Source organism: Tupaia chinensis, unplaced genomic scaffold (genome assembly GCF_000334495.1).
Source record: "Tupaia chinensis unplaced genomic scaffold, TupChi_1.0 Scaffold000322_1, whole genome shotgun sequence".
In the NCBI taxonomy this organism is placed as follows: domain Eukaryota; kingdom Metazoa; phylum Chordata; class Mammalia; order Scandentia; family Tupaiidae; genus Tupaia; species Tupaia belangeri.
This window is the reverse complement of record NW_006159816.1, coordinates 1,050,406-1,062,254: the sequence shown is the minus strand read 5'-3', so window position 1 is coordinate 1,062,254 and position 11,849 is coordinate 1,050,406. Positions and strand designations below refer to the sequence as shown.

At 40.4% G+C, this 11,849-nt stretch overlaps 1 long non-coding RNA gene across 1 annotated transcript in view; it reads right to left on the bottom strand.

Annotated features, from left to right (window-relative positions):
* Positions 1-11,849, bottom strand: part of LOC114008349 (uncharacterized) — a 19,103-nt gene that overhangs the window by 3,165 nt on the left and 4,089 nt on the right. The gene's annotated exons all lie outside the window — the stretch shown is intronic.

The following is an 11,849-nucleotide window of genomic DNA, read 5'->3' as shown; positions in this document are numbered from 1 at the left end:
GCCAGAGAGACAGAGACAGAAAGCAAGAAATTACCCTCCAGGGAGGATGGCCACACTGCAATCCCTTCTCCTCCATTCTCCTCTCGGGATCTTGGGCACGCACGCACGCATATCCGGCATGAGTTTAAGCCACCGGGTCTGGGACTCAAACCGCAGTCGGCTACGTGGGAGTCCAGTGTCATAGCCATTACACTAACTGCTGGTAAAAATATCTATGTTTCTGAAATCAGTAGGTTGCTCTTTTCAGATACAGTGAGGTCTTTCCTTTTTTTTTTTTTTTTTTTTTTTTTTTTTTTTTTTTTTTTTTTTTTGGTTTTTTCAAAAAGTGCTTTTCTTTTTTAGGTTTTTGCCATAAGGCACATGCTCTGGTCAGAGAGAGGGAAAGTGAGAAATCACCCTCCAGAGGGCATGGTCTTGCTGCAATCCTCTCTATTCTCCCCGTGGATTCTGGGTATTGTGATTCTTAAGTCACTGGATCTGGGACGCAAACCATGGTCATGTGGAAACCCAGTACTTTAGTCACCATGCCACCTGCTGGCGTCCAAAGTCTCTCAGTTTTAAATGAACAATTACAAGACCGTTTCAGGCATCTGTTTACTCAAGGCATTCATACACGTTCTTATATTAAAAATTACTTTATATAAATTTTATATAATTGGAATTTCAAGGAGAGCACTAAAGGTGTTGGTTCTTATTCTTATAGTTCCTTCCACTTTTTGATGCATATGAATGTAGTAGTATTTTTCAAGTACTGAACAACTTCTTTTTTTTTTAAAGCCACCTTCAATGTTGTGAGTGTGCTAGTCTTTAATTACAAGCATAGGTAGTTAATGGCAAGAAGTCTTTAGGAACATAGCTAACAGAGCCTTTAGGCTTTCATTGTTACCTAACCCTACAGGATCTGTCATGTTTTATTGGCTTCGCTAGTTAGTCATTGTATAGTTTGGCACCACGGTGAAATCTCACATTTTTGGAAACAATAGTGTGAACAAAGATTAGGTTTTTCTTTCTGTTATGTGTTACTCTATTTGTTCTGAGTATTAAAATATACACTCCATTTTCAGCCAATTATGTTGGAATCTCCTATAGTAGCCCTGTCTTTTGATAAGGAGAATTCTAGTCATGACGTGGACTTAAAGACTTTGCAAGTAGGGGGAGAGGGCACTAAAGTCATAAAGGAATACAGAGTGAGCTAGTAGCTTGGAAAAGACACGAGACGGGCATCCCTGAGAGTGGAGGCAGATGACTGAGCAGAATCATTTCACAAGTTTACCACGTTACAGCCAGTGCGCTCCCTCTGTCTCTCTTTGTGTGCATGCATGCATGTGTGTGTGTGTGTGAGAGAGAAAGACACGGTCTATTAATTCATTAGTGTGTAGGCTATAGGCACTGGTGTGTTGGTACAGGCAATGCATTTAACACACTATAGGTCCTTAGTAAATGCTAGAGTTCCCAACTTAAGGCTAACCCTGTGACCTACTGGTTAAAGAGTTGGATCCTACATGGCGGATCATTATAGCTTGATTGCTGGCCCTAGTGGCTGGAAAACCATGTGTGTGCGTGTGTGTGTGTGTGTGTGTGTACCTCAAATCCTGAAACAGTGACAAAATAGAGAAGGAAGGTGGGTGGGGTTGCCATGCCCATTAGGAGATGCTTTCTCTAGCTCCTTCTCTCTGGCAAGTGCATACACCCTCTGGCAAAAAAAGAAAAAAAAAATTTAAAGAATTGCCAACATAGACTTTGAAAAAATATAAAGTTTTCTTTTCAAGGTGGTAAGTTGAAGATTTTTTCCCTCCATCCCTACAAAAGAAAGATCAGAAAGAAAAACTTCTCAGAATAATACTACTCTATTTTCTAGTTGTCTCTTACTTTAGGCAATAAACATTTTAAGTTCAAATTTGACATTTAATTTTTTTTTATGTAGACTTGTTATATAACAATCAATATGTAACTAGACTCTGGAAACCTAGAGAAAAAATGCCTGATTTTCAAAAGCTTACCATCTTAGTACTGGAAAGTAGCTTGTTTTTAACGTTCTAGATTCAGTTTAAGCTTAAGTGTTATTATGTTTAGATTCAAGTCTTTTATTATTTTACACATATTTTATAGCTTTCTGGAAAGGAATAAATGAGACCAAGGAATCCGGTGCTCCTGCTTCTTATTTTGTAAATAAATAACTACAGTTTTAGTATCTAATTATTTCTTCTTAGCAAGTAACTACTATTTTTTGATTAATTTTTTTCTGGGCTGTGAACACAGCTGAATATGACTTAGGGTCAGCAAATGAAGTGGTGGTTAAGGGGCTAGATTAGCCACATGGTTGACTGTGATTCGAGACCTGTACCTGTTGGCTTGAAAATCACACTGGGTATGTGTGCGTGTGTCCCCAAAATCCTGAGAGGAAAATGGTGAGGAAGAAGGGATTGGGGTATGGCCATATCCCCTCAGAGGAGGTGATTTCTCACTCTCCCTCTCTCTGTGTCTCTCCAGCAAGCACATACCCTATGGCAAAAACTTTAAAAAAAAAAAAGAAAGAAAGAAAAGAAAAGAAATATGGCTTATTTTGCAACTAGTAAACTTGTTTCCCTGTGATTTTAAAGTAGCTCCCAACTAAGCATAAGATGCAGCATCTCCCATAGAACTTGTAAATAGCAAACAGTTTAATCTCCAGGAATGAGCCCTTGACAACATTTACCAGTGTCTGATATTTCACTGAGCTCCTCTGTACCTCGGTTGTCACTGTCAGCTGTGAAACTGCCAGCTTATAGAGCCCAAGAGATACATCGTATTTCTCAATTTAGCCCTATTTCCCAGAGGATAGGAAGCAACGCAAATGCTTCTGAAAAAACCAAAGGTTTTTCTCAGTTGCTTTGTAGAGAGATCTTGCTGATTTATATATATAAATTGAGATTTCCTAGAAATCATGTCTAATTTCAAATTCTATTGTGGTGTCTAAAGAAGAGTTAAATAAACTTCTGGGGGAAGTATTAGGAAAGAGATTGGGACACAAGCTGAAATTCTGTCTCATAACTAGACGGTTTAGTGAGGCAAGTGCAAGGAGATTAGTTAATAGGGTGCCAATGCTCATAGGTGCATTTAGTGTGGGTCTTCACTGAGTCTCACTTCAGCTTCAGTAATGTGTCTGGGATCACTAAGTGTTAGACCTATCTTTCAAAACAAAGGAGACCTAGCCATGGTGGCATATCATGATACTGGTGCTATATGGGAAGAATTGGGGTTCAAATACTAGGTCAACCTGCACACCGCAGGTACACATGGAATCCTGGCCGGCTGGAAGACTGAGAAAGGATCAGGGCATGGTGATGCCATGCCGAAGATTCTTGTCCACCCTCCCCATCGCTCATGAAATAAACAAAATTCAAAAGTATATCCAGCAAAGAATTTTTTACTTCAGCTTTTATGTCTCAAATGCAAGAAATCCTTGGAGCTGACTTCTACATAATTACACAAAATACATGAAACAACCAGGACCAACAGACAAACAGCAAAAATAAATTTCAATTTTCATGTTGATTTTGTCCTGGTATTACCATCACAGGAATAATCAAGAGCAGTCCCCTACCTGTAACTGGGCAGAGCTGCTGGGTTAACCAAAGTCCGTACAATACACCCAGCAGTGTTGTCAGAAGGCTCTGATTTCACCACCCTCGGGTGTTTGCAGAGGAGAGATGGCATGAAAAAGTATGCAGACAAACAATAATTGTCAGGTGTCGCCTTCTTCTGGGAAATACGATCATTAAGTAATTGCTCTCATACTGTCACTCACAGATACTATGCTTCTTTCTGAGAAATAATAAGCCTGGAACTGGACCAAGCCCGTAGTTTATAACTATGACTTTTTTAGAGTTCTGTGGTGTTTAGTGTGACAGATTACAGTCTGGATATACTTCAAAGGAGCACAGTCAACATGCTTCCCTCAGAATCAGACCGGTCAACCACAATCTCTTCAGAAAGTAACTATCCCATCTGAATTTTGGGGGCCCTTGTCTTTCCCCTGCTATTTCCTTCCCTAGTATGTTGCTGTGTTCGTGGTTTATTAGTGGTGCCAACAGAAATCTTGGCTGAAAAAGTCAGGAAGAGCACAAACAATTCAAATGCAAGGTCACTAGGAATATAGATGATAGAGTGGGTGAAGAAGACATGATAGTTTTAAATGAATTACAAGAATGGTTTCAGATTTTATTAATCCATAATATCACTGATCATATTTATCAAAGAAAATGGTTTTTTTTTTGAGAGGTTTTTGCAATAGGGCATGTGCACTCACCAGAAAGACAGAGAGAGACAGAGAGATAGAAAGCGAGAAATCACACCCCTCCCCAGGGGGGATGGCCACACCACAATCCCTTCTCCTTCATTCTCTTCTCGGGATCTTGGGCATGCATGCACACGTGCCTGGCGCAAGTTTAAGCCACTGGGTCCGGGACTCGAACCGCAGTCGACTACATGGGAGTCCAGCGACATAGCCATTTTGCTACCTGCTGGTTCCAGAAAATGTATTTTTTCTATGTTCTCATTAACTACAAATGTGCTTGAGTGAATCCTGTTTTATTGCAGTCAGGAAGCAAATATACTCTTCTCCCCCCTGGTTTTCCTATCTTATTATCACAGATTTACACTTCTTCAAAGAAGTGTTTCTCTCCCTATTTCCTTCCATTTGGTTCTCTACTGTCACACCCGACTTCCTCTTCCATCACTCTAATGCCGTAGTCGTCACCAGCATCACCAGTGCCTTATTAGCTGCTGAATCCGAGGGCTGTTTTCAGCCATTTCCTGGCAGGTCTGTTGCATTTGGAAGGTACAGATCATTTTTTTACTTCTTGAAACTCTCTTTCCTTATTTTTCACAACAATACATTCCTCTAGCTATTCTTCTATCATCCTGATCATCCTCTTCCTAAAATCTCTTCTTCCATACAATATAAATGTTGCCATAACCTTGGAGTATACAGCCTCAGTAGACTGCTCTCCTCACTCAGGATGCTTCATCTCAGTAAAATTGCTGTCTGAATGTTCATGTTTCCTCAAAATTCATGTGTTGAAACCTAATCCTCAATGTGACAGTATCAGAAGGCGGAGCCTTTACGAGAAAATTAGGTCAAGAAGTTTCTACCCTAAAGAATGGGATTAGTAGGACCAGCAGGTGATGTGGTTAAGGTGCTGGATTCCCACATGGCCCGATGCAGTTTGAATCCCAGACCTGGCAGCTTGACAATCACACTGCATATGTGCCCAAAATCCTGGGAAGAGAAGGGATTGTGGCATGGCCATCCTCCTGGGGGGTGATTTTTCACTTTCCCTCTCTCTTTCTCTTTCTGTTTTACTCCAATGAGCACAATCACCCCCCAGGGGGGATGGTCACGCTGCAATCCCTTCTCCTCCATTCTCCTCTCGGGATCTTGGGCACACATGCACACAAGCCCGGCGTGAATTTTAAGCCACCGGGTCCGGGATGCGAACCGCAGTCGACTACGTGGGAGTCCAGCAACATAGCCATTACGCTAACTGCTGGTTCCCAGCACATACACTCTTGGGCAAACAAACAAACAAAAAATATGGGATTCGTGCCCTGAAAAAGAGGTCTCAGAGAGATATCTTGCCCCCTCTGCCATGCAAAATATAGCCAGAAAGTACTGTATCAGGAGCAGGCGAGGACTGGGCACTGAATTTGCCAGCACTTTAATTTTGGACTTCTCCAGTTCCAAGAATCATTAAAAAGAAAAAAAGGTTAATTTTTTTGTAAGCTACCCTATCTTTGGTAATTTTTAAAATGGCAACCCACATGGATTACAGCAAAGATTCCTTTGGATTGAAGTAAAACTAAAACCTATCTGCGAAATATATATTTCTAATCTCAATTCTCCTTCAAGTTTTAGATTTCCATACCCATTTGCTGTTGGTTATTGTCACCTAGGTGGCTTACTGGCCTTTCCAATGGAACTGACCATGTTGAATTTTATCTTTCTTTTTCACTGGCATTTCTTATTCTTTTACTTTTTCTTCACCAAATTCCTCATTATTTAAATGAGTGATCCAGAGGCTCATTTTATTCCCCTTACCATATCAGTTGTCTAGATCGGCCTGATTTGCTTCTAAATACTTTTTGATTGAATTCCTTCTCTCCATTGTTACTACCACAAACCTTAGTTCTGGTCTTTATCATTTCTTGCCTAGGTTGATGCAACACTTTCTTTAATTTTTAAAAAAATTATTTTTAAAAATAAATAATTTATTTAATTTTATTATTATTATTATTTAATCTGCTATAGGACATGTATGCTCACCAGAGAAAGTGAGAGATAAAATGAGAAAGCAAGCTGCCAGGTCTGGGACTCAAACCACAGTTGGCCATGTAGGACTCCAATGCCTTAACTGCCATGCCACCTGCTGGCCCCAACGCAATAGTTTGTAACTGTACTTTCTCTCACTAGTCTTTCCACTCAAGTCTATCTGAAGGATCTACCTAAAACACAAACTTGACCCATGTTGCTCCCTTGCTTCAATCTCTTCAACAGTTCTTAATCTTTTAGATTATTTTATAGACCTTAGAGGGCAGCATAAGATTTCTTTATTTGTTTGTCTGTTTTTGTCTTTTTTTTGTCCTTTTAATTGCCAGAGGGCACTTACATTGGCCAGGGAGAGAGAGAGGAAACAAGGAGTGAGAGAAAGAACTGCCCAATGAAGCCTGTCCATGCTACAATCTCTTTCTCTCATTTCTCCTTCCCATCAGGATTTTGGGCACACATGCACAACATGTTTTTCAAGCCAGCAGGGGCCAAACTTGAATTGTGGTTGACAATAGGGTATCCAGCTTGCTACATATAACACTTAAGCTATTCTACAGATCTGGTCCAGTATTTAAGATTCTTAATATGGAGACCAGCAGTTAGGATAATGGCTATGTTGCCGAACTCTCATGTAGTTGACCGTGGTTCGAATCCTGGACCTGGTGGCTTAAAATTCATGCCAGGCGTGTGTGCATGTGTGCCCAAGATCCCGAGAGGAGAATGGAGGAGAAGGGATTGTAGCGTGGCCATACCCCCTGGGGGGTGATTTCTCGCTTTCTGTCTCTCTGTCTCTCTGGTGAGTACACACACACCCTATAGCAAAAACTCTCCCCCGCCCCCCAAAAAAAGATATTACTCAAACAAAACAAAAATACTGAGAATTCTACCCTCAATTAAGTTGAACTGCAGAGGCCTGTCCTCAGCCTGCATTAGTTATACTGCCCTCTTTCCCAATTGCTTTTTCTCAAGTTGCACTTTAAATGTCATGCCATCCACCTGCAGTGAGAGACACTGGGAACAGCCCTCCATAGAGCTTGTCACTGTGAAGACTATCAACAAGGCACAGAGGAGACCGATCAAACAGGAGTCTTCAAGGCAGACCCAGAATAGGAATGTCTCTCTGCTCCCTCTTTTAGAGATAGATGTGATTTCCCTGAAAAGCTTGTTTGGTTTTATCATCTTACAGACTTCATGAATTTTTAAACTCATCAGCTGTCATCTTACCCATAGGCTCCTAGAAAGCTTAGGGCCTAATCACCAAGAAGTAACCCAGTCATTAAAGCTTTTATTTTATATATACTGGGTCATCAGGAAAGTCATGACACATTTTTACAAAGAAAAATATGTCATGACTTTCCCGATGACCTAATATTATCTTTATTTTTACTACTTCTTTCCTTGTTTCTCATCTTTATTTTCTCTGTCTTAATTTTCTATTCACTCTGAAAGTAATTTTTTTTTTGGAGAGATTTTCACTATAGGGCGCGTGCGCTCGCCAGACAGACAGAGAGAGACATAGAGACAGAAAGCGAGAAATCACCCCCCCAGGGGGGATGGTCACGCCGCAGTCCCTTCTCCTCTATTCTCCTCTCGGGATCTTGGGCATGCATGCACACACGCCGGACTTTAAGCCACTGGGTCAGTGACTCGAACCACGGTCAACTACATGGGAGTCCAGCCATGTAACCATTATGCCATCTGTTGGTCCCACAAGGCCTATGCTAAATGTAATTTATCTTGCTATACTGAATGCAACTTTATAAACCATCCTACATTCTTTTTAGAACAAAGCGAGTTGTTTAACATTTTAAATTAATCACAATAACACAGATTCCTAAGGTACTTCATGATATCCATATTTCAATGTGCCAGAATTTGCACCTACATATGACTGGCTCACCTAGCCCACAGTGTCTCCCGAACTGCAAATCATCACTAGTGATTGGTCTATACCCTTAGTCCTGACCTGAAAGTAAAAGAGGACCATAAACTGAAAGACACTCCTATGAATCTCGTCAATCTCAAAGGCTGAGTGTTTGGAAAACACATAAACTACTTAGGCACCATCCTTCAACCAGAGCCCAAGCATGCTAACTACAGTAAATTAGAGATGCCTCCTGTGACAGCCACTTCTGCAAATCTCAAGTAAATATTTAGAGAACTACATCTCTAAGTCAAAGCCATTGGCTCTCATCTCTTCAGTTCATCAGTAGCTTACAAATTCCTATCGAGCACACACAAACATATGACGTCTACAAAATCTTGGGCCAGTCTGTGGTGTGTTGGTTGGAGTGGCTGGGTTCCACATAGCTGACTGAATGCTTCAAGTCCTGAACCTTGCAGCTTGAGAAACCCACTGGCTATGTGTGCTCATAGTCCCAAAGGAAGGGAAGAGAGAGGAGGAGGAAAGGGGATTACAGCTGGTCATGCCCCACGAGAAGTGCTTTCTCATCCCCTCTTTCTCCCTGTCTTCATGAGTGCATATGTCCTATGGCAAATATCGTTTTAAGTCTATGAAATCTCAATATAAACAATATGTAGTTCAGCCAACTAAACACACAAAGGCTTCGCAGAGCCCAGCCTTGCCTTGGGCAAGACATATGCCCCTCCTCCCCAGTCCTGTTTTGCTGCTTGGTTTGTAGAAATATGGCTTTCCTTACAGCTCCAAAACTGGCGCTGAAGCAAAGTTCTCAATCTTATGTAAAATTCAGGGCAAACTACACATCCTTTGCTCCCTATCATGCCCAATTAATTCCTAATCCTTGACAAAAAGTGGTTCAGGGCCTCCATTCTTAGGAAACCCTATTTCTCTTCATAACTGCCATGCCACCTGCTGGCCCCAACGCAATAGTTTGTAACTGTACTTTCTCTCACTAGTCTTTCCACTCAAGTCTATCTGAAGGATCTACCTAAAACACAAACTTGACCCATGTTGCTCCCTTGCTTCAATCTCTTCAACAGTTCTTAATCTTTTAGATTATTTTATAGACCTTAGAGGGCAGCATAAGATTTCTTTATTTGTTTGTCTGTTTTTGTCTTTTTTTTGTCCTTTTAATTGCCAGAGGGCACTTACATTGGCCAGGGAGAGAGAGAGGAAACAAGGAGTGAGAGAAAGAACTGCCCAATGAAGCCTGTCCATGCTACAATCTCTTTCTCTCATTTCTCCTTCCCATCAGGATTTTGGGCACACATGCACAACATGTTTTTCAAGCCAGCAGGGGCCAAACTTGAATTGTGGTTGACAATAGGGTATCCAGCTTGCTACATATAACACTTAAGCTATTCTACAGATCTGGTCCAGTATTTAAGATTCTTAATATGGAGACCAGCAGTTAGGATAATGGCTATGTTGCCGAACTCTCATGTAGTTGACCGTGGTTCGAATCCTGGACCTGGTGGCTTAAAATTCATGCCAGGCGTGTGTGCATGTGTGCCCAAGATCCCGAGAGGAGAATGGAGGAGAAGGGATTGTAGCGTGGCCATACCCCCTGGGGGGTGATTTCTCGCTTTCTGTCTCTCTGCCTCTCTCTGTCTGTCTGGCGAGCGCACGTGCCCTATAGCAAAAACCTCCCCCAAAAAAGATTCTTAATATGGAAATAGAGTCCTCTACAAACTGCATCTCACTGTTTCTTTTCAACACTCTGCTGTACTCTAAGATTTCATGTGGACTCGCTTATTGTTCTTTGAGCATGCTATTTCTTATCTATATAGTTCTTCTCATGTAGTCTTAGACTGTTAGCCTGGACTTTCCTCCCACTACCAGTGGCTAACTCCTACTCATCCTTTAAGAATTAATTTAGTGTTCTATTTGCCAGGAATTCTTTTCCAAAATCTCTCAGGAAAAATTACCGTCCCTTAGTTATCCTTCAGTGCTATTTCACAAAATGACAGTGCTTTATAGCATATAAAATGTTATAAATTTTTCATTTATCTCCAACACTAAACTATAGACTCTAAAGCCAGAATGTTTTATAATAATGTATTCCATGTGGCTCCCATAGTACCTTGCATCTAATAGCCACTCAGCAAGTGTCAGTTGGCTACACAGTGGTCAAACGTTGAATGGATATTGTCATGAGCCTTACCTAAGATTCTCGGATGCCAATATCTGTTGATTTATGATTGCTGAATTTTTTAGATATTCATGGTTTCTTCCAAAGAGCTATCTATTTAAGATTCCTTAGCAATTACAGCTCTTTTAAAGAAACTTTAAAAATAATAGTTCATGGAAGTTTTAACTCTTCCTACAGATAGCTAGGTCCTTCAAGGACTGGAAGTTAGAGCTTTTTAAAAAAGTCATATGTTCTCTGCCAACACCCTGGGAGCCCCTGTAAAAATGGAAAGCAACCTCACACATACTTCAAGCTCACTGACATGCCAAGTTTCTCCTGGGATGATAAGTTGCCAAGTACCACAGTGCTGCAACTTGTCATCTCCAGTGAATGAGAGGAAGAGGTGGTGTGGAAAGAACATCCTGTTTTGCAGAATTTCAGTAACTGAAGTGTTGTCATCTCACGTTATTTTTTTTTCATTAGTGCATCTGTTTAATCTTATACAGCCCCCCCTGACTACATGTTGATGTACAGCATTAGAATTCAGCTGGTGCAAAGTAGCTAGAGCACAAAATAAGAAGGGCAGTTTAAATGAACTCCCTATTTCATAGTCTTAAGTGATAATAGAAGCACACAAAACAGTCCTGGGTCTCATAAGCACCATCTTAGGGTACCTAAAGCTCTCTGAATGTTATAATGCCAATTCTGATTACTTTGCCTTAGCCCTGCTATCTGAATCATGGTGTGACCAGAAACAATTTATTTCTATTTCAGAAAGATACATCGTTTGAGAATATCAGTCAATCAGTATAGAAACAAGTTCTTTTTTTTTTTATTCTCACCATTTTTAAATAGAAGCAAGTTCATTTTTAAAAATTCTCTCCATTTTAAAAACTGTCATGGTTTCTTATTCACATTCAATCCTCTTTGTAGAGCATTATATGTTTCTTCAAAGTATACATGTAGTGCATGGCAATCAAATCAAGAATATTTCTGCATATATCATTTTCATAGAGAACTTTACATTCTTGAATCTGTTGAGTGTTTTCTCCCTTTGCTCCTCGCAGTCACCCTCTACTGTTAACAGTACTTGCATTCTACAGAGAGAACCTAACTACTTGAACGCCTACTCTGTAGCAAGTATGTATTACTTTCTTTACCTATGTTCTCTCGCTTAATCTGCACAATAACACTTTGCATCATTATCTCATCTTTAATACATGGGATTAATAATTAATAAATAATCACCTGTTTATATTTGTGTTTATCTTAAAATGTAAACAACAATTGCAAGTATTTTTATTCACAATGTTGAGAAATCACTTTTGCTTTCATGGATCACATAACCTGTGTAGATCAGTCAGTCCCTATGTTTGTGACAACAGCTTAACAAGTTGATAGTGCTTATTTATATAGTTCTTCTGGAAGACTTACTGCTGAGTGAAGCAAGCCATACTATGAAGGAGAGGCATTGTATGTCCCCACATAAT